The sequence below is a fragment of the Juglans microcarpa x Juglans regia genome, chromosome 4S (genome assembly GCF_004785595.1).
Source record: "Juglans microcarpa x Juglans regia isolate MS1-56 chromosome 4S, Jm3101_v1.0, whole genome shotgun sequence".
In the NCBI taxonomy this organism is placed as follows: Eukaryota; Viridiplantae; Streptophyta; class Magnoliopsida; order Fagales; family Juglandaceae; genus Juglans; species Juglans microcarpa x Juglans regia.
This window is the reverse complement of record NC_054601.1, coordinates 16,223,702-16,247,519: the sequence shown is the minus strand read 5'-3', so window position 1 is coordinate 16,247,519 and position 23,818 is coordinate 16,223,702.

Here is a 23,818-nt window from a genome sequence, read left to right as displayed (position 1 = left end):
TATTTTATAAACGTAGAGTCTTGCACCCTGGGAAGAAAGCAAAAAATTTTAAATCGGATGGTAATTCCTGTCGTCCTTTCTCAAAATATTTTATAAAAAGACCCACCACAAGGACGGGCGTTACAGTTATTGGAGTTTTGGAGTTCTTGGAGTGGTTTCGAAAAGAGAAAACCTTGAACATCAAGGGTTGTGCTTTAGGTTAAAAAACAAACTTGAAGTTTTCTATTGAAGAAATTTGTGGCTTTTGTATTTAAATTTTTATTGGTTGTTTTTGCATGTTATTTGAGCATAGGATATTATTTTGCATGTTACAATATTTCGGTTTAAGCTTCATAAATGACGTTTGGTAGAATTGCAATAAAAATTAAGGGTTTTGGCCTATGCATGTTTGACCTAGTTGTGTTGTGTTTTAAATTTTCCTAATTAGATATTTAGATTTTGGATAAAATTTACACGAGGAATGTGAATTTTGGTGAGTTTTGGAGTTACGATGTGAAATCCTTAAGTTAGGGATAGAATTGTCATTTTTCCACATGTAGAGGGGTAAATGGTGATTTTATTCTGTCACAAAATGTTTATATATTACTCATTTTACTCTGTCACAAAATGCTTATCTATTACACATTTTAATCTGTCACAAAATGGTTATCTGTGTTACACACTTTATCATGTCACGAAATATTTATCTATTACACGTTATGCCATGTTACGAAATGTTTGTTAGTTTCATGTTATGTCATGTCATTCATCTCACATACATGCCACGCTACATTATGTCAGGTCATCTATCCTTTCATTTCATGTCATGTCACATTACGTCATGTATCGAGTACAAAGTGTGACTCCAAAACAGTATTTCCATACCAAGTTAAGTCTGTTTATATTTATCACGACCCTAGGTGCTAGGATCCCTAGTGGAACTCCTTTGTTCACGCTGGAGTGTCTAAAATAGTGTGAAGTTCCATGGGTTGACATGATAAAGATCAACAGACATCAAATGGGGCCTAATTAACTGGTCACTAAAGCAAATCAGAGACTAACGCATATGGTGCCTCTCACAGTTTCAATTTCACGTTATACGTACTCATGCTGGTGCAGATACTTGTCACGTGATATGTACATTACATTTTTCATAGCAGGTGAAGATACCTATGAACTGATACGTATATTAACGCACTCATAACTGGTGTAGATACCTGTGTTGTGATGCGGTAATCAACAAAGATACATGGCTCAAGGGAAACTGTGTAGCACGCATATGTTCACTTTTATTAATCATGCTTAATGTTTGAACAAGACTCCAAATTCATGTATTTCACATTCATGTTCATGTTATTTAACGTTCACTTCAGTTCATGTTCAATCTCAGTTCAATTCACGTTCAGTTCAAGTTCAATTCATGTTCAATTTCACGTTCAACTTTATGTCATGTTCGTTTCACGTTAGTTTCAGTTCTTTTCATGTCAATTCAAGTCATGTTATTTGTCAAGTCACATCATGTTTATTTATGATCATATTTTGCATTCATGTTTTTAGTGTCATGCATGCATCTTTAAACTGTCAGTTTAAGTTGTTTGTTAACTTACTGAGATTTACAATCAAATCTCACCGTGGTATTCCCAACTACCATTTCCCTCGGAATGGTAGGTACTGTGACAAAGATCGATGGAACCAAACTGGACCAGGCTAAGGTTGGCATGGCCAAAGCTAAGTCATACTGATTTACTATAGGCGAACACTTCCAACTGATAGACTTTTAGATGAATATTAACTTGCTAGAGAAGGATATTGTTTGCTTAAAAATATATCAGCAAGTGTCCAAAATCGTAACGAATAGTAAAGTGTTTTTAAGAAAATGAATATTGAACTCACAGGGAATAATTATGCTATTGAGGAAATTTACTAAATTAATTACTATTTGGAAAACTTGAATTTGAAAAATGGATTATCTAAATTGAATTGAAGAAAATAGCATCGAAATTAAGATTTTAAAGATAATAAGAATAGATCTAGAGGATTTGATTTCAACTAGCAAAAACCACACAATTTATTTTTCCTTATTATAGAATTCCAATTATCCTAAGTTGATGATAAAAATCTTTTAACTATTCAATATTTTCTCTTGAACAATACCAAAAATATCTCCAACTAATAACTCCATATCTTTATGTGAATTTAACTAATTAGAGACTCATTAAGTCCTCTGGATATTTCTTAAAAATCACACTAATCGCAGTAAAGTATCTATACTTTCTCTCAACTAATGGTGCTTAATCCTAAAGTTTTAATCACAAATCATCTCTCGATCTCATTATGATTCAATATATCAAACAGTAATTAACTAGAAAATTGCAAGCATTAAGAACAATGAATAAACATAAAATAACTTAGAATATAAATTGTGTGTACAATGCTAGACTACATCAAAACTCTAGAAAATAGAATTAGTTCATAATGAAACTGAAACGTAAAATAATAAAACTAGTGTTCATTGTTGGAGTTAGTTGATGAAGCATGTGGTTCTTGCCTCTGCTCCCCCTGATCTGCCTCCTTGAAAGAAACTTAAATAATAAATTCTAGAATATTTTTACGCTAAAACTCAAACTCTAAAAACTCCCTAAAACTTAACTCCCATACATCCCACAAGACATAGGATTAAATAGATGTCAAAATTCAAATCTAGAAACAAGATAAATGTGGCTATAATCTAGCCTAAAGATCTAGAAAATAGTTTCTAAAGATAAAAGTTAACATAAAAGAAATTATCCCAAGAATAACAGAATTATCTAAAATGGAAGATTCAATAATAAGCAGCTTGATTTACGAAGTTCGGGAGGATTTGGTGGTTAGCATATTGATTGCTGAACTCGAAAGGGTCCCACTGAGTAGATGCCTATGTGCGCTAAATAAAACTGGTCTCCTTGCCTACCGAAAGAAAAGACTATCGACCAGGATGAAAGACTCCTCTCGCCAACCGAGAGGAAAGACTTCCGACTGGGATGAAAGACTCCCCTCGCCAACCTACCGATTGGTAAGGTTGCTCGCCTTTGGTAGTTGTTGCCCACGATGTCGTTTACTTTGATTGCTTAAGTTGGTCGTTTAGACTAGTCGCCCAATCTAGTTGCTTGGAGCCTTGCACCAAATCTTTGAGCCTAAGAGCAAAAATATCTCACTTATCACCTAACTCTTGTCGCCAATTTTGGTCATGAATTCTGGTCGCGCCTTCTGGTCGCCATTGGGTCTCATTGCTTGGATCTCCTCCGTCTGGATCTGTAGTCTCTTCTTTTGTACCAAAATGTTTTCATTTCGCACTAAATCTTCTCATTCCTTCAAATCCAAGAAAATCAAGAAAAATATATAGAAATAAAATAAAATTAATAGAATTAAAGGAAAACTAACACTTTTCATAAATAAAAGAGTGATAAAAATGACATAAAAATAACACTTATCAAATACCCCAAAACTTAAGCTATGCTCGCCCTCGAGTAAAAAAGAAAAGAAAGACAATTAAAACAAGAATTGGTTTAATTTATAAAATTTATTGCCTCAAAGATTGTCTAAAGTCTATAATTCAAAGGAATCATTCAAGATCAATCGAGTCCAAAAATTAATTCAAAACTCAATTCCACGGCATTATCCATCCCCACATTCATGCATACCCATCATTCTCACTTCATCATTAGCTCCCCGGATAGTTTTATACAGACAAGTAAATAAATAATGGATCTCTAAACATTCCATAGGCTTGCTTTTCAAATCACCATCCACCAATGTAGAACAGAAACTATCACCAGGGATCACTATGTCTTTATTAAGTTTGTAATGTAAGGCTAGGGTGAGGGCTACAAAGAAAATGTAAGATTCAAACAAAGTAAGAGAACTTAAGTTTGAACACCAACAGACAAACAGAGCATTCTCACTTCTAACATCTCTTCTCAATCATTGTAAATCTCTCAACATACCTCTTTTTATTATTTTTTCAAGTATCTCTCTCTTTACCCCTCTATTCGGTAGGTCGGACATTTTATTTTATTTTATTTTCTTTTTTTATTCATCATGGAAATATTCCATACCTTTTCGACTGCCATTGTGTATGACTCTCGTCGGCCACACAGTAGACGAGTTGACTTTTCACACCTCCAAACTTATGATTTTGATAATATGACTATCATTACCTTTACTTATAGACCTTCTACCTCTCTTGCCTTTCTTGCTCTTGTGAGTCTATGATTTTGTGTAAACGTAGTTCTCTTGAAAGTTAAGGAAATCAGTATTTAAGCTCAAATAGGGTAAGGAATATGAGGTTTACAAGAAAGAAAAATATAAGGCCAAAATATAATTCAATAAAGGTTAAAGGGGTGACTAGGCATAAAGAAATTAAATAGGTAAGCTTGAAAGGCTCAATCGGTTCAAAGAATGCCTTAATCATTTTCTCAAAAATATTTTGTCTAGGATTTCGTCTCGAGTGTAATCAAACAAGTTATAGAGTAAGTTGAGACCATAAATTCATAAAATTCACATAAAATACTCAAAACGATCAATGATCATAAGAAGCATTCATTTAACAGAGAAGATATCAAATTAAGTAAGATTAAGAAAAGAATTAACAACTAGACTTAAGCAATAAGAATTTTTCCTAAAAATTATAATCAATTTCAATCCTATTCTTATCATAGGCTTTTTATTCATCAAACCATACTCTTTTATTATTATTATTATTATTATTATTATTATTAAATAAATAAATAATATCATTTCCCCCAAACTTAAATATCACATTGTCCTCAATGGGAAAAAGTAAGAAAAATTAAAGCAAAGAATGTGAGAAGGTAAGAGATGCTTCACTGTTTTTTATTTTATTTTTATTTTCTAGTCTTTCAATTGAATATTTTCCTTGAAGGTGCAGCCGTGTACCCCTTGGAGATCTCCACAGCCTCTTCGTTCCTTAAATTTAATGGAAGCGGTTTGAGTTCAAGTTTGGGTGGTTCCTTAAGTGGTAGCTCGGACGAGAATTCCATAGATTTAAATACGCCAAAAGTGACCTGCTCCTCACCCTCCTCCATATCGAGTACAATAAAGTCGGTCAGGAAAATGAACTTATCAACTTTTACCAGTACGTCCTCAATGAGTCCTCTTAGGTATTTAATAGATCTGTCCTCTAACTGTAGAGAGATGGTGTTCGGCTTTACTTCTCCAAGACCTAGTTCCCTAAAAAAAGAGAGAGGCATTAGATTAATACTTGCCCCTAAGTCACATAAAACTTTATCAAAATTTAAATTTTCTATAGTGCAAGGGATCGTGAAACTCCCCGGATATTTTAATTTAGGTGGCAGCTTCTTTGGTAAAATTGCACTACTCTCCTCTGTTAGCATTATAATCTCATACTCCTCCGACTTCTGCTTGTTTGATAATATATCAAATTTAGGGAACTGATTATCAATCTTATTTTTTCTTAATCCTTGAGAAAAACAATTGTTGGATCATAAATTGAATGAGAATAAGTTTCATATAAACTCTTTGGATTTCTTGGGTTTTGCAACCACTTTATTCTCTTTAGTCTTCTCAGCTTATTGGTCTGTTGCGTCCAACTCTACTTCTTTCACCTTATACTTCCTTCTTCTAAGACTCACATTTTCAGCAACTTCTGCATCTCGTGCGGTATTTACTATCAGTGGCTGGTAATATGTAACGCCCGCCCTTGTGGTAGGTCTTTTTATAAAATATTTTGAGAAAGGAAGACGGGAATTACCGTCTGATTTAAAACTTTTTGCTTTCTTCCCAGGGTGCAAGACTCTACGTTTATAAAATAAAAATGTGCTTTTGCAATAAAAGAGGTTTACAGCTGAAAACATCAATTTTAATAATAAAATGCCTCTTCCATTTGAACCTCTTGCCTAGACTTCTGTGCTCTTCCCCATGGGTTGTGTCTGTCCCGACGCGTACTTCATTTCCTTCCCTGTGGGGGGGAGGGACGGACATGCATAAAAACTAAAATGAGTCGAAGACTCGTAAGCATTACTTCATGCAGTTAAAATATAACAACGTAAGTTTTCATTTATGCATTCATCATTCGTATATACTATACATACATGCATGCGTGCGTTCATTTGAAAACGTCACTGGATGGGATTTTCCTTTCTTTTCGTAAAACATTTCACCCATCAGTGCCTTCATTTCTTAAAGTGCGTTCGTGCATGCGTACATACATACATACATACATTCTTTCTTATCACTTTCATAGACCGGTACACACTGTTACGCCCCTATGTTAGGGTTAGCGACCCTTTGACCTGCATTCCGCCCTTGGCCATAGGTTGGGAATCCCTTTTCATAGGGGGCAGCACTGGGTGCACTACCAGTACTACTTACCCGGCATTGCAATCTGCCCATTCATGTGGCCGTTACGTGTCTTCATACATTTTATGCTTTCATTTCATTCATTCATTCATGGCAGCTCTAAAGAGATGGAGCTTTCATTCAGTTCTTTCTTTCATTTAACATGAGAAAACATTTATTTTCATGAGAAAACATCATTTCGTGAGCTTGGGCTCGAACGTCCTCTTTCATGACACCCACGAGCATCACCTCGCGGCGTACACAAAAGTATTAGTTCGCACCATCCATAAAACATAAAGCACAGGCTCAAACTTCACCTTTCGCGGCATCCATAAGCATCACCTCATGGCGCTCGCGACAGCGTCGGTCCGTAGGATCCACGACGCGTCGGCTCAAGCTCGTCTTTCATGCATTTACATCAGTTCATTTTCTTTGAAAATACGTACAATAGATACATCTTATAGTCATCCATTCGCATGCGTACAATTAATAACTTTGGGTGAGTAAAAAGGGGCTTTCATGGAGGGGCCGTATGTACATATACGTTTGAAAGCGTGGCATCTTCTTTCGTAAGCATTTTCTTAAAGATAAGAGCTTTTGGTTTTCTTTTCGTAATTTCTAGAAAACTCCAGAAGGGCATGAACGTAATACTTACCTGGACTCCATGCTACTTTCATACCATGCAGTCCATTCATGCGCGTGTCAGCTGGCAACCTACATGCATACATAACCTTAACGTCATTCTCTATCTAGTGCATAAGCAACTTAACTAGAAATAGAACTACACTATACTTGGAACACTCTCCTTCTATCTCGTGCATTTACGTGCCCTTTACTATGCTAAAACCTTCGAGGACCCATTGCGGTCACCGCATCTTCCAACTCAACCTCTTGCCTCTAGTGCTCATTCACTAAAGTGAACCCATGATTCACCTTATGATTAAGACACTAAGACATTCGTCTTATTCTCCTTATTGAACTCACCTTGATGCATGACTCAGACCAACTAAGTCACGCATCCCAATCCTAGACAATACACCCGTCATTACCTCCATACATCTTAGCCCATACTAATCCTCATTCCCATCCATACAAGCCACACGGCTCTAAGCCAACTCTGAGGCTTAATCACTGCGCAACTCTACTGGGGACAGATTACCCATTACATATGATGAATCCGTCTGGTACACGTGTCTCACCAGACTACACATGTACCTTACTACTTTTATCACCTAAGATCAACATATAACATGTCGATCACCTGCTCGTAGGGATAAGGGCCATATTCCGATACCAACATTCTCTTAACTCGGCTAGCATGACTCCTCATGCTATCCGTCCCTTCTTACAGTTCATCCCAACACTTAACGTGACAAGACTCCGTTCACAACTATGCCTTATGTCACATCATATAGCTCAAGACTATTCCCAAGCTACACAGTGACCTTGTCACATCATCTGACATCCCGCTACGTCATTTCTACGCCAACTTCTAACTCATCACGAGTACGGTTCCTCACGTACTCCTATCTCATCGTGACATATCGTCACGATCCCACTACGCCATTTCTACACTAATTCCTCACCCATCATAAGCATGACTGTCAATAACCACGTCACTTCATGACGTTGCCCAATCATGCTTCCGCTGCGCACTCTTACACTTATTCTGCTACTACACCCATACTTCTAGCCATAAGTCCATCACGGTGACACTTGTCACCTCAGACTACAGACTGCACCATAACTACTTCGGGACACTGTTCCACAGTTCCCGACACTACTCATTTCGTTCCATGCCCATCAACTGCAAAACCATCCTTATCTCTGCGACACGACACACGAAGTGTCGCTGCCTCGTGGAGTACACTCCACGTATACTCCATTTCCACACGCTACAACCTATCATCAATATGGCATACCCCGCCATACGATGCATCACTCCACCACATGGAGTACACTCCTCGTTTACTCCGTTCATACACACCACATCACTATTATGGCGTACACGCCATATGGTGCATCCCTCTACCACATAGAGTACACTCTGCGTGTGCTCCCTTCACATACGTTACGCCACATCACAATTACGGCATACCCGCCATATGGTGCGTCACTCCATTACATGGAGTACATTCCACGTGTACTCCATTTACACTTGATGGCATACCCGCCACATGGTGCGTCGCTCCGCTACATAGAGTACACTCCGCGTATACTCCATACACGTTATGCCACATCACCATTACGACATACCCGCCGTATGGTGCATCGCTCCATCCTCTCGTTACACACATCACGCCATACAGAGTATACTCAGCGTGTACTCTTCCTATTCCACAATACGCCAGGAGAGTATATTCTACATATACTCTCCTTATCCCACACTACGCCACACATAAAGTACACTCAACGTGCACTATTCCCACTCCACATGCTACGTCGCCAATACAACACATACTCCACAACCGCATTACATGGCACAACCACGCCATAATTACAGCACAAATTCCACAATCATAGATCACCGCATACTTCGAAACACAGAATGCCCAACACTTCACAGCGCACTACACAACGCATCTCCATACTACACAGTCATTCACCTAATACTAACAGCACAGTCCACAACCTAGTCCACTAATCAATATCTAACATGATGAAAAGGGATGGAGAGTTATACCATCGACGGGATAACCCGTGCGTTGCTCACTGATCGTCATAGCCGATGACGTTGGAGAGGTCGTACATTGACTGTTTGAGCGTTTGGATAGCTAAGTGTGGTCTTGGAAGGGCTCGTGAAGGTCTCGTGATGGTGGTGAGGGGCATAACATGGCGGCTCTAGCCGTGTACAGTGCCAGTTAGTCACACGCAGTGATTGTCCATCATGTGCAGTGGTTACCCACCACATAAAGTGGTGGTTTGGACCTAGGGCTTGGCTAAGGGAAATGCGGTGGATCACATGGTGGCATCGAGGTGGCACCACGGTGGCTCACGGCGGCGAATCTGGCCGCACAGTAGGTGAGAGGCCGTGGGAGAGTGAGAGAGAGTGTGCGTGCTTGGGTGACAGATCGGGGCCGTGGATGGTTGATATAGCTTGGTGGTGGCCTGAGGAGGCTGATGACGGTGGTTACCCACTGTGGGTGGCGGTGCACGGCGGTGCAAGTGCGTGCGTGAGAGGGAAACCCATGCATGGAGGAGAGGCTATGGGCCTCAGGTCCAAGGGAGGAGGAAGGGGAAGGGGAAGAAAGGTCCATGGTGGTGCCTGATGGCCGTGGCTGGCCGCGCATGGCGATGCACGGTGAGGAAATGGGTTAGAGACCCATTTCGGGTTCTTGCCATGGAAGGAGAGGGAAGGCTGTGCGACAGGGGCTGGCTTCGGTGGAGGATGATGGCCAGCAGGAGGAGAAGCTGCCGTGGGAGTGGTGGAGTCGTTGGGCGGCGCACGACGGCGCTACGTGCATCAAGCCCATTCGGGCTTTGCACTTCCAAGGGAGAGGAAGAGAGAGTGTGAGGGAGAGAGGTTGCCACGGGGAGGCTCGCCGGAGGGAGAGGAGTGCGACGGTGCTGGCGGTAAGAGCTGGCGGCGCACGACGGCACCGGGCTGTGCGATGGAAGCTACGGCGTGGGAGGAGCTGCGTACAGCGTACGCTTGAGGGGCGAGGGAGGAGAGAGAGAGAGAGCTAGGGAAAAGTGAGGGAAAGAGAGAGGGGTCTGGGTATTTAATCCAGTCCCTTCATCTTGGGGGTCCTCAAAACGATCTAACGTTGAGATATTAAAACACTGATTTGAAAATGCATAAACGTTAACTTAATTAAAAGCACTCAGAGGAATTAAGGTAAATATTATTTTAAACTACTTTAGTTTGTAAAATAATATTTCTTCATCATTAAAAAATGATGAAGTCTTATTTAATATCTTTAAAAGAATAAAACCATTAAATTAATTAAAACTTTCAACATAATTTAAATCTCCTAATATTTGAAATAACTGGAATCATTTTAATAATTAATATTAAAATGATTTCTGACAATTATAATATTTTAGAGCTCTTCAAAATATTATAATTGTGTCATTTAAAAACCAGTTTAACTCAACGATACTGGAAATACCTTATATAAATATTTCCAGTACATTTTAAACACTGGACGTGCCTTAGAAGTCACCTAATATCTCGAGAGGCACGTTGTCATGGTTCGGCACACATGACGATGCTCGCAGCCGCCATAAAGAATGACAGACTGTTGCATAATTCCGTCATCGGAATTTGCTTACATCAGAAAGGAGGAGTCTTACGTAAGAAAGAGTGAAGCTTACGTAAAAAGAGAGGAGCGGGGGTTACATAATATGTCCGCCCACTTCTCAATATTATGGCTTTGACATGTTCCTTCGGATTGGTCATTGTGTTGCTCTGTAAAGTCCCTGCCGTCCTCTCGATAAGCATGTTTGAGAGCTAACCGATTTGCACTTCAAGATAGCAGATTGAAGTCGAGTTGTTTTTGTGGCACCCTCGACCCCCACGTGTTATTTTTGTGAAGTTGGTGACATCGGGATGATGACCACACGGATCACGCACCCCAACGACCAGTGCTCAGAGTGTGTACAAAATAATATTCGCAGCAGAGAAATAAAAAAGGGTATTTCTTTATTAAGTACCAGAATTGTTTAAAAACAGTAAAATATTATTACAAGATTTATACAGTCATCCGACAGATAATTTAAAGACAAGAAATAACATAAGGAAAACAAATCCCATAACGCTGATCAACATATCAGCAACTCAAACCTTCGGTAGAGCTGATCTTTCGGGTTCATACTCGGGCTCTGCGTCAGACTCTACCGCACCATAAGACGGAACTGTAGGGTAAAACACCACAATGAGATTATGACGTCTCAGAAAGTAATTAATCAAAACAACATCCAAGAGATTTAAAACACATTAATATAATCATATGTCCCCATATGGACAAATATGCAGAAAAACAAACCACATTCTTTTTCCCAAAAAGAAAATACACTTTTAATACTCACGCCAAAAGTCCCATTTTTGGCCCAATCATATCATTATTATAAAATTACGCGTGCACCACGGTCTCCCCTATGGACCGTCCGCACACCCTAGATCTCATCGTCACATCACGGGTAATGTCCGTGCATGAGACTTCGTAACGAGCGATGCTCAGTTTCGCGCCTAGCACGTACATGGCCAAGCATCCTCTAACCTCGCCAGACAAAAGGTCACGGAATTGGTACGAGAGCGTTACCATCTCGTCCGTTCCCGTCGTCGCCCTACGACAACTCAGGGGACGTCACAACAGTCTGGTACTCTCCCTAGTGACTAGAGGAGCTCCACCGAGATAATGCCCCATCTCGGCTTGGGGTCGTGATACACACTCTCCCACATATTCAGTCTCAATTCTAAACAGACAACGTGACTTCACATCACAATTTATTAAAGACGATAAATATACGTTTCAACAGTTATTGGAATACATATTAAATTGCTCATTTATAAATTTACAATAATTACAAAAATATAGTTTACAACCAACTACACACGTAATCCCGTCCTCCAATGCGGTAGTTGTAGTACAACTTTGTGGTGTCGATTCCATAGAGAGACAAATTAAAAGAATTGTAGAAAGAACAAAGAAACTAAAGAAAGAGATTAAATTATTAATGAGAAAACAAAGATTAATTTTAAATGCAAATTAAAGTGAAACAAAGTGACTAACGGAAAAAGTACTCAAGTTTGACAAACAGTAAAGCGTTGGGAATCCCTTGCACAAATATGGTATTTTAATTATTCTTAATTCATTGAATAACTCAATTGGGAACTCAATTCCTAATATTCCCAATCGAAAGGTATAGACTTATAAACCAAGATCAAACCAAATGTAACCCTTTGAAAAATCATTCACCACTTTTAAAATACGTAAATTATTATCACTATTGAGAAAATCCAACAACGACAATATACTCAAGAAGCGATATTGCAGCAAATAATTAAATCAATATAGAAAAATAATTAATCTGTAAGGTTCACTCAAGGACCTGCTGTAATTCTAGTAAACCTCTCGTAATCACAAGAAAACACAAGAAAGGAATGTTCATATCAAGAAAGCAATGAGCAAGATTCCATTATGAAACTTGCAGAGAATCTTCGAGGGATTCTCAACCTCCAAACACAATTCTTCAAAAATAATTATTCAATGGAAAATAAGCTTCCCGCAGCACTGCTTATATACATGCAGGCTGAGATGAAGGAACCCCAAAACGCCAACAACAAAAGATAAAACACAACTGTTAACAACTACAATATTGAAAACGCTCCGTTTCATTAAACTTTGCCTCATGAAATGCAGCTGCCAGCACATTGAACGACACCTCCACAATAAGCCTCAAAACTCCCCGTTTCAATAAAGACCCCATTCTGTTAAAACTGTTCTCACTGCCCTCGAATTCCTTCTGCACTAAACTCCTTCAGCCTTCATAAGGACACTGCAGTTCTTCAAGGCCAGCCACAAGGCACTCGTGACAATCCCTCCTTCTTCAAGGCCTTGCCCACAAGGCACCTTTGACAAATACTAAAGGACTGTATCCAGTAAATGTGGATACAAGGACCTTAACTTCCATAGAGATTCCCAAGAACTATTTTCAAGAGAAGCCCCAAACCATTTCACCAAGACTTCTGTGGAGGCATGATTGCCTAACTTCTTCATTCGTCTATCAAGAATCAACTCAGGTTCAGGTTGCACACTGCCTTCAGCATCAACTGGTGGTAATGTTGGTAAAGGAGAGATTTGATCACCCAACTTTTTCTTCAAAGAGGAAACATGAAAAACAAGATGTATTTTGGAGGAAGAAGGTAAGTCCAACTTTTATGCTACTGTCCCTATTTTCTGGATGACCTGGAAGGGGCCATAATACCTCTGAGCCAATTTCATATTGTGCCTCATAGCCACAAACTTCTGTCTATAAGGCTGCAACTTCAGAAAACCCAATCCCCCACTTGAAAAACTCTCTCAGTCCTCTTCCTGTCAGCATATAACTTTATCCTTTCTTGAGCCTTCCTCAAATTTTCCTTCAAAAGGACAATACCTCCTCTCTAGATCTCAACTGATGATCCAGTTCAGCATTTGCAGTAGTGCCTGGAACATAAGAAATCAAACGAGGGGGTGGGATTCCATGCAAGGCCTGAAAGGGTGAAAAACTAGCGGATGAGTGTACAGTAGTGTTATAACACCATTCAGCCATTGGTAGCCATTTACTCCAACTTTTTGGCTTGGACCCCACATAGGATCTCAAATAACCCTCCACACACTTATTCAAGGCTTCAGCTTGGCCATCTGATTGTGGATGATAGGCTGAGCTAAAAGTCAAAGTGTTTCCCTACAGTTTAAACAATTCTGTTTGAAAAAGACTAGTAAAGACTGCATCTCGATCAGAGACAATAGTCTTTGGTAGGCCATGGAGCTCGAATACACCATTAAAAAAAACCTCAGCTACTTTACAAGCTATGTAGGGTGAGTCAAAGGAAAAAAAATGCCCAAACTTTGTTAATCTATCCACCACAGTTAAAATGACAGACATTCCATTTGAACTAGGGAGACCGACAATAAAGTCCATGGCAATATCAAGCCAAGGACTCTGAGGAACAGGCAAGGGTTGAAGTAACCCTGCAGGAAGAACAGTTTCATGCTTGTTCACTTGAAAAATTTGGCACTCCCTCACCAATTTTTTAATATCTTTCCTCATGCCTGGCCAAAAAAAGAATCCATCTTAGCCTTGTGTAATGTTTTATGGTAGCCCACATGACCTGCTTCTGGGCTGTGATGAATGTGTTGCAGAACTTTAGCATGAAATGGTGATGAAGGTACTATCACCAATTTCCCTAAGACCTTGCTGTAGGGAGAATTCCTTAGAAACCTGCTGCAAAGCCACAACCAGATTGGTTATATCACTAGAAAAAGCATAACTTTGTTTAAGTTCTTCTAACCACAAAGGAGTGGGAAAAGAGATAAGAGCCAATGTAGCTGATTCTTCTTCAGACTTCCTGGAAAGTGCATCAGCAACTTTATTGTCCCTACCCCTTTTATATTCTACACGAAAATCATAACCCATGAGCTTTGAGATCCACTTATGATGAGCTTCAGTGGCCACTCTTTGCTCTAACAAGTGCTTCAAAGCCTGTTGGTCAGTTTTGATCTTGAAAGACTGACCCAACGGATATGGTCTCCATTCCCCAACTGCATATACCAGTGCCAAGAAGTCCTTTTCATAGGTAGACAAAAACCATGCTTTTCCCTTTAACGCTTTACTAAAGAAGGCTATTGGTTGGTTGTCTTGCATCAATACAGCTCCCAACCCAACTCCTGAAGCATCACACTCAATAGTAAACTCCTTAGAAAAATCAGGAAGTCTTAAAATAGGAGGACTTACAACAGCAGATTTTAATTCTTGAAAATCCCTTTCAGCTTCAAGAGACCACACAAAGGAGGTCTTTTTCAGCAACATTGTTAATGGGGCAGCAATAGAACCATAATTCTTGATGAACTTTCGATAATAGCCAATAAGGCCCAAAAAGCCCCTCAATGCTTTCACTGTTTTGGGAACAGGCCAGTCCAACATAGAAGAAATCTTTGTAGGATATGCCTTCACTCCAACTTCAGAAATAATATGTCCCAAGTAGTCTACCTCAGTCACCCCAAATCTGCATTTAGATTTTTTTGCAAATAATGTGTGCTGCTGTAAAACAGATAGAACTAACTTCAAGTGCTCCAAATGTTCACCAAAATCTTGGCTATAAACCAAGATATCATCAAAGAAGACCAAAACAAATTTTCGAAGGAAAGGTCTGAAAACATGATTCATCAATCCTTGAAAGGTGGCAGGTGCATTGGTAAGCCCAAAAGACATTACCAAGAACTCATAGTGACCCTCATGAGTTCTAAATGCAGTTTTGGGAATGTCCTCTTCTCTTACCCTTATTTGATGATAACCTGATCTAAGATCAAGTTTAGAAAAGAACTTAGCTCCATAAAGCTCATCAAGTAACTCATTAATGACAAGAATTGGAAACTTGTCTTTGATAGTTTCTTGATTAAGGGCTCGATAATCCATACACATCCTCCAACTACCGTTAGTTTTTTTAACAAGCAAAACAGGTGATGAGAATGGGCTTTGGCTTGGTCTTATAACACCATTTGATAACAAGTCATGAACAATTTTCTCAATTTCAGATTTTTGATAATGAGGATACCTATAAGGTCTCACTGAAATTGGTGCACTACCCTCTTTCAACACAATCTGATGGTCAAAGGCTCTAGGGGCTGGCAACCCCACTGGTTCCTCAAACACTGAACTGCTGTAGAACTTCTTCCAATTCAGGCTGAACTTCCACCTACTTAACCTCAGGTTCTGTTGCTACCAACTGCAAGAACCACCCTTGCTTCCTAACAGAAGAAGACTTAAGCACATTCACACCAGCTTCCCAATTAGTTACATGATACATAAGACCCTGCAAAACCAGCTTCTTCCCGTCCACTTCAAACTGCATAGACATATCAGTAAAATTCCATTGGATATTACCCAATGTTTTCAACCACTGCACACCCAAAACAATGTCACAGCCCCCCAAAGTAAGAACATGGAAGGGACCTAGAAACTTAGTTCCTTGGACAGTTACCCACTCATCACATCTGCCCTTACTTAGTATTTTGGTGCCATCTGCCACTTTCACCTGAAGAGCCTCATCCTTAATCACCTTGAAATTAGCAGCTTCTATCACCATTGGATCCAAAAAATTATGAGTACTCCCAGAATCCACAAGAATCTCAACAGAAGCTGAGCCAATTTTCCCAAACAACTTCATAGCATTATTATTGATACATCCAGAAATGGCATGGATTGAAACCTCTAACTCCTCAGATTCTTTCTCACTCTTTTCCTCCAATTCTGGTACCAACTGTGCCTCAGAACTGTCAATTAATTCTTGCTCAGCATTACATGCCCCTTGTAAGTAATACACCCTCGGATTTTTGCAAACATGGTTGGGATTCCACTTTTCCTCACAGTGATAACACAATCCCTTCCTCCTTTTATCATCTATTTGAGAAGAATTTACCTTCTTCAAGGGAAACAAATTCTTTGGGCCTTTATTAGCTAGATCAACAAGTGCCACCTGATCTACAGGCCATTTATCAGCATAGTGAGTATTTGACCTCCAAGAATTCCTTGAAGACAGTACATGCTCTTCCTGTAACTTAGCTAGACTGAAAGCAGCCCCTAGGTTTAATGGATTAAACATTTTTACTAGTAGCGAATTTCATCCTTTAATCCACTAACAAAGCAACTCATTCTATGCTTCTCAGACAATCCTTGCAACCTATTAGATAAGGACTCAAATTGTGATGTGTACAAACTAACTGAAGTAGTTTATTTCAACCTAGTTAGAGCCTCCATTGTATCATCAAATGCCGATGGTCCAAACCTCCCTTACAAAGCCAGTACTAAAGACTCCCATGAATTAAACTGTCCAGCATCTAAGGCATTTTGGTACCACACCAATGTCTCACCTTCCATATGGTGCGAAGCCACCATTAACTTCTGATGGAAAGATATTCGAAAACAATCAAAATACTGATTAGCCTTAAATGTCCAACCAGCAGCATCAATACCACTGAAACGTGGAAAATCCAATTTAACACTTATGTGAAAACTACATCTCTCTTCATGATTCCTAAGTTCATGAGATACTTCTCTATCTCTACGAGCATTAACATTCATAGTATCAGCCAAAGATTTCAACATTTCTGAAACTTCATCTAACCTTTCTGTTATACCAGAAATTGCTTGTTGATGATGCTCCAATTGTTTCTGCATGACTTCTTGCTGCCGTTGAGAATCTTCAATCTGACCTTTCAATGCTGCATGCGTGCCCTCGGCCATCAGAATCACGGTTGTAAGGATCGACTACTACTGATACCACTTGTAAGGTTCACTCCAGGACCTGCTGTAATTCTAGTAAACCTCTCGTAATCACAAGAAAAGACAGGAAATGAATGTTCAGATCAAGAAAGCAATGAGCAAGATTCCATTATGAAACTTGCAGAGAATCTTCGAGGGATTCTTAACCTCCAAACACAATTCTTCAAAAATGATATTCAATGGAAAATAAGCTTCCCGCAGCACTGCTTATATACACGCAGGCTGAGATGAAGGAACTCCAAAATGCCAACAACAAAAGATAAAACGCAACTGTTAACAACTACAATATTCAAAACGCCCCGTTTCATTAAACTTTGCCTCATGAAATGCAGCTGCCAGCACATTGAACGACACCTCCACAATAAGCCTCAAAACTTCCCGTTTCATTAAAAACCCCATTCTGTTAAAACTGTTATTACTGCCCTCGAATTCCTTCTGCACCAAACTCCTTCAGCCTTCATAAGGACACTGCAGTTCTTCAAGGCCAGCCACAAGGCACCCGTGACATGATCAAACAAAATCAAAGAGTCAATCCATTCAATAGAAAAAGCATGACTGAATCTATAAACAAAATAAATTCTATAATTATTTGGAGAAGAAAACATTAACGATTAATTGAGAATGATAAAACAAAAGAGTTTTAGTAATTGAAAATTAAATACATAAATCAAGAATAAATTAAAAATACCATCTAATATGCAAGTTCATCCCTAACCTTACTTGAGAATTTAGTTGCCCATAAATATAATGGATAACAAAAATCTCAAGAGAAAAATAAAGCAAACGGTGGCCATGGAAATTAATTTTAGATCTTTCTCCTTCAAACTGAGCCTTCTCCCCTTCTTCTCAACTCTCAATTTTGTGCTAATGATGTGCTTAAATAGGATAGGAAAGAAACCCTAATGTCTTCATATTCCTGCACACAAAATCGCCTAAATTTTAGGACTCAACTTGGCAGCCATGTTCGTGCTTCAGGAGTTCGAATTTGAAAATTCTTGTAAGATACAATGTTTTAGCCCTTTAAGATAGCTTTCCAACACATCAAGAATTGCATCAATCTGATATTTGAGCTAAAAGTTATGATTAAAATAAAAAAGTGTGTCCATTTTGTCTCCTAGCGCATTTTGGACTCTGATTCGAATTACTCTCAAACCCCATCATTATCCTTATTTGAAAAGTCCTACACTCATTGAAAGTTCTTAGGTTGTTCCAATGTCTTGCCCACTTGAAAGTCCTTTAAATTTGAATGGGTTTGGACTTGCTCTTTTATAGACTCTGAAATTAAACATAAAAATCTGCTTAGGAGTATCCCAAAGTAAATAAAAACTCAATTCAAGAATACACATTAATTCCAATGATTTCTATTAACATTTTAGCATTTTAGTCCAGTAATAGGGTATTTAGAATGCACTTTCATATACTCATCAGTACCATAAGACATAATTGTAGGGTAAAACACTACAATGAGATTATGACATCTCAGAAAATAATTAATCAAAACGACATCAAAGAGATTTAAAACACATTAATATAATCACACGTCCCCATATGGACAAATATGTAGAAAAACAAACCACATTATTTTTTTAAAAAAAATACACTTTTAATACTCACGCCAAAAATCTCATTTTTGGCCCAATCATAATCATTATTATAAAATTACGCATGTACCACGGTCTCCCCTATGGACCGTCCGCACACCCTAGCTCCCATCGTCACATCACGGGTAACGTCCGTGCATGAGACTTCGTAACGAGCGATGCCCAGTTCCGCGCCCAACACGTACATGGTCAATCATCCTCTAACCTCGCCAGCCAAAAAGTCACAGAATTGGTACGAGAGCATTACCGTCTCGTCCGTTCCCGTTGTCACCCTGCGACAACTCTGGGGACGTCACGTCAGTTTGTTACGCTCCCGAGTGACCAGAGGAGCTCCACCGAGATAATGCCCCATCTCGACTTGGGGTCGTGATACACACGCTCCCACATATTCAGTCTCAATTCCAAACAGACAACGTAACTTCATAGCACAATTTATTAAAGACGATAAATATGCGTTTCAACAGTTATTGGAATACATATTAAATTGCTCATTTATAAATTTACAATAATTACAAAAATATAGTTTACAACCAACTACACACGTAATCCCATCCTCCAATCGGGCTCAAGGCTTAACATCAATACCAGCTACAATTATTCCCAACACTTCAACGGCCCAAGGGCCAATTTCAACAAACCAACAATTTATAAATGACTGTCTATTACAATGCCAATTTAAATCACTTGAGTCGCATTTGAAAATTACGTACACACGAAGATGGGAATTTTCTGAAAGATCACGCGAAAGGAAGTGTTGCTCAAGTCGGTGGCAAAATGGCCGCACACGGCGGTTCAATGCCCAGAAAGAGCTCTCAACTTACAGGTTGGCTAAATTACAAGTGGATGGAAAACTCAACTCACTACAAACCAATAATTTCACCATGAAACTGAATGAAATTCAAATTTTAGAACGAAACAGAGCTCGGCAAAACTTCACAAGCTCACAAATTCACCAACAAAAATTACAGATCAAAACTCAAAACACCAAGAGATTAAAATAGTTTAGACAAGAGAGGAAGGAAAAGGAACTTGGAAAAATTTAATTGCAGAAGCCGTGGCCTATTTATAGGCCAAGCACGGCGATTTGCGATGCTGCGTGTCGCACGGTAGAAGAAGGGAAAAACGGCATCACAAGCCGTGGAGAAGTGAAGGGATGTGGCGCGGACGTGTGGTGCGGTGGCAATGACAGCACAAACGGAGCTCATGCCCAACGCCACAGAGATGCTCACGGAAGAAGGATGTGGTGGCTTGTGGGTGAAGTGCATGACTAAGGTTCGCACGGCGATGGCAGCAGCTGCTGGAAGAAGAAGAACCTGGAAGAAGATGGAAGAAAGAAGAAGAAGCAGCAGAAAAGAAGAAGAAGGAGGAAGAAGAAGCTGCGCGGCACTGTTGCAATTAAGGGGAGGGGTTGGGTTACAATACCGCACGGGCTGGGCCACAGTGCACACGGATTGGGTTCAAAACACACGGGATGGGTTTGTTTTGGGCCCTCCTAACTCACACACCCACGGCCCACAATGAGAAACACATTCAAAAAAAACATTACAAGTTAAAAAGCCCAAACCAAAAACACACCAAAATAAATTAAACATCATAAATAAAATAACACAAATACAATTAAAAACTAGGGATTTAAAACATATGAAAATAAATTAAACTTATCATAAGTAAAATGAATAGAATAATATATGGAATTATAAACACAAGTAAAAATTAGAGATCTCACAGTTTTGCATCATCATATTAGTCTTTTGCATGTACTACATAACCATATCTTCAAGTGTCAGCCTCTTCTCTTGCTGTGGAAACTATTGAGGTGATCTAGCCGGCCCTTGATTATTGCTCCATGAAACGTTAGGTTGATTTCTCCATTCGGGATTGAACGTGTATGAATAAGGATTATTTTGACGCTGAAATTAGGACACGTAATGGGCTTGTTTATAACTCGGTTGGGCAAAATGATTCCCCACTTGGCAATCTACACTTGAATGATTTCCTGAGAAATGATCACAAACAACATACATTAACATTCATCTTACCTATTTGTTGTAATAGATTTGCCATCTGTGCCGCGAATGTGGTAATAGCATAATCTCTGAATGCCTTGTACTCATGGTCGGCCATATTAAATTTAGATGCAGTGACCTCTTTCTTCTTCTTTTTATGGATCCGACGTAAGATTCTTTCAACCTTGGGATCGAAAATTGTATCTCTAATGATTTAGATCGGGCATGCACTTCTGATTCCTAAAAAGAAAAACCAAACTAAGATCTAATTTAAACCAAATATTTTTTTTTCCTTAAAACTAAAAAAAAATCCAAAGTAGTAAAAATAAAGCTAGCATCAATATCAATAACAAATAACTATTCCCCGGCAATAGAGCCAAAAACTTGTTCGCATAAAAATATATCTGCAAGTGCATAGAATTGTAACAAGTAGTAAAGTGTTTTTAAGAAAACAGATATCGAACCCACAAGGAATAATTATGATATCGAGTTTTAAAATTTACTAAATTAATTGCTATTTGAAAAATCAAAATTTGAAGAATGGAATATCTAAATTAAACTAAAGAAAATAACATCAAAATTAAGATTTTAAAGATAATAAGAATAGATTTAGAGCGTTTGATTTCACGTATCTAATCTTCATTATTATAGAATTCCAATTATCCCAAGTTGATGATAAAAATCTCTTAACTATTCAATATTTTCGCTTAAACAATACCAAAAATATCTCCAACTAATAACTCCATATCTCTATGTGAATTTAACTAATTGGAGACTCATTAAGTCATTTGAATTTTTCTTGAAAATCACACTAATTGCAGTCAAGTATCTCTACTTTCGCTCAACTAATGATGTTTAATTCTAAAACTTTAATCACAAATTACCTCTCGGTCTCATTATGATTCAATAGATCAAACAAAAATTAGCTAGAAAATTGCAAGCATTCAGAATAAGGAATAAACACTCAATCATGGAAATATTGAAATAAAATAACTTAGAATATAAATTGTGTGTTCAATGCTAGACTACATCAAATGTCTAGAAAATAGAATTAGTTTATAATGAAACTGAAAAGAAAAATAATAAAACTAGTGTTCTTCGTTCGAGTTAGTTGATGAAGCAAGCGGCTCTCGCTTCTGCTCCCCCACATCTGTCTCCTTAAAAGAAACTTAAAGAATAAACTCTGGACTATTTTTACTCTAAAATCTCCCTAAAACTTAACTTCCCTATTCATCCCACAATATGAGATTAATAGATGTCAAAATTAAAATCCGGAAACAAGATAAATGCAGCTACAATCTAGCCTAAAGATCTAGAAAATAGTTTCTACAGATAAAGGTTAACATAAAAGAAATTATCCTAAAAATAACGGAATTATCTAAAATGGAAGATTCAGTAATAAGCGGCTTAATTTATGGAGTTCAGGAGGATTTAGTGGTCATTAGATTGATTGCGGAACTCGGAAGGGTCCCACCTGGTATATGCTTGTGTGTGCTAAATAAAACTGGTCTCCTCGCCGACCAAGGGAAAAGACTCTCGACTGGGATGAAAGACTCCTCTCGCCAACCAAGAGAAAAGACTCCCGACTGGGATGAAAGACTCCTCTTGCCACCTACCAAGCGATAAGGCTACTCACCTTTGCCAGTTGTTACCCACGATGTTGTTTAGGTTGGTTGCTTAAGTTGGTCGTATGCTACCGGCATCCATTACTACAGGTTGTCTTTCACCAAAGCTCTTCTTTAATGATGACACATGAAAGAGATTATGCACTCCTTGCATTTCAACTGGTAGATCCAAACAATATGTGACTGCACTGACTCTTTCCAAAACTTCGAACAGTCCTACGTACATGGGACTTAGTTGCCCTTTCTTTCCGAACCGTATGACTCCTTTATTTCCCAATCTCCAACATTAAATTCTAAGTTCTTTCATCGCTTGTTGGCATAACTCTTTCGATGGCTTTGAGTTGCTTTCATCCTTTCCCGAATCAATTCCACTTGCTTTCATAAATCTTGCAAGTATTCTGGTCCAACCAACTTTCTTTCGCCTACTTCATCCCAATATAACGGAGATCTATAGTTTCTCCCATATAATGCTTCATAAGGTGCCATTTGTATCATGGCCTGAAAGCTATTATTGTAAGTGAATTCTATCAATGGCAAATGGCTTTCCCAGTCGCAACTTTGATCCATTGTGCAAGCACGTAGCATATCTTCCAGTGTTTGGATAGTTCATTTTGTCTGTCTGCGGATGATAGGCCCTACTAAATTTTAGATTTGTGCCTAATATTTTATGTAAACTTTGCCAGAAATGCGAAGAAAATGCGGGTCTCTGTCAGATACTATGGACCTAGGTTTTGCATGAAGTCTGACTATTTCCTTGACATAGACTCACGAGAGCTTTTCCAACAAATCTGTGTTAGCAATTGGTAGGAAATGCACACTCTTGGTCAATCAGTCAACTATAACCCAGATTCTATTCTTTCCTGACAACGTTCTTGGCAAACCTACCACAAAATCCGTAGACACGTCTTCCCACTTCCACTCTAGTATTGATAATGGCTGCAACTCACCTACTAGCCTCTGGTGCTCAACTTTCACCAATTGCCAATTTGAACATTTTGCCAATTGGTGGAAGCTGAGGTTTCGTGCATCACCATTTGAACATTTTCTACATTGCTCTTGAGGGTTCGATCATCACCATTTCCTCCAAGTTTCTATCACTTTCTCACCATCCAAACACTCTGCACAATATTATCTTCTCACCCAAACATTATTTCAATGATAAGTAAAGTGAGGAGATACATTCAAGAAGGGAAACAGTGAGAGTATGAAGCCAAATTTTCTTTTGTTACACACACACACGCACGGCTTCATGTCAGAGAAG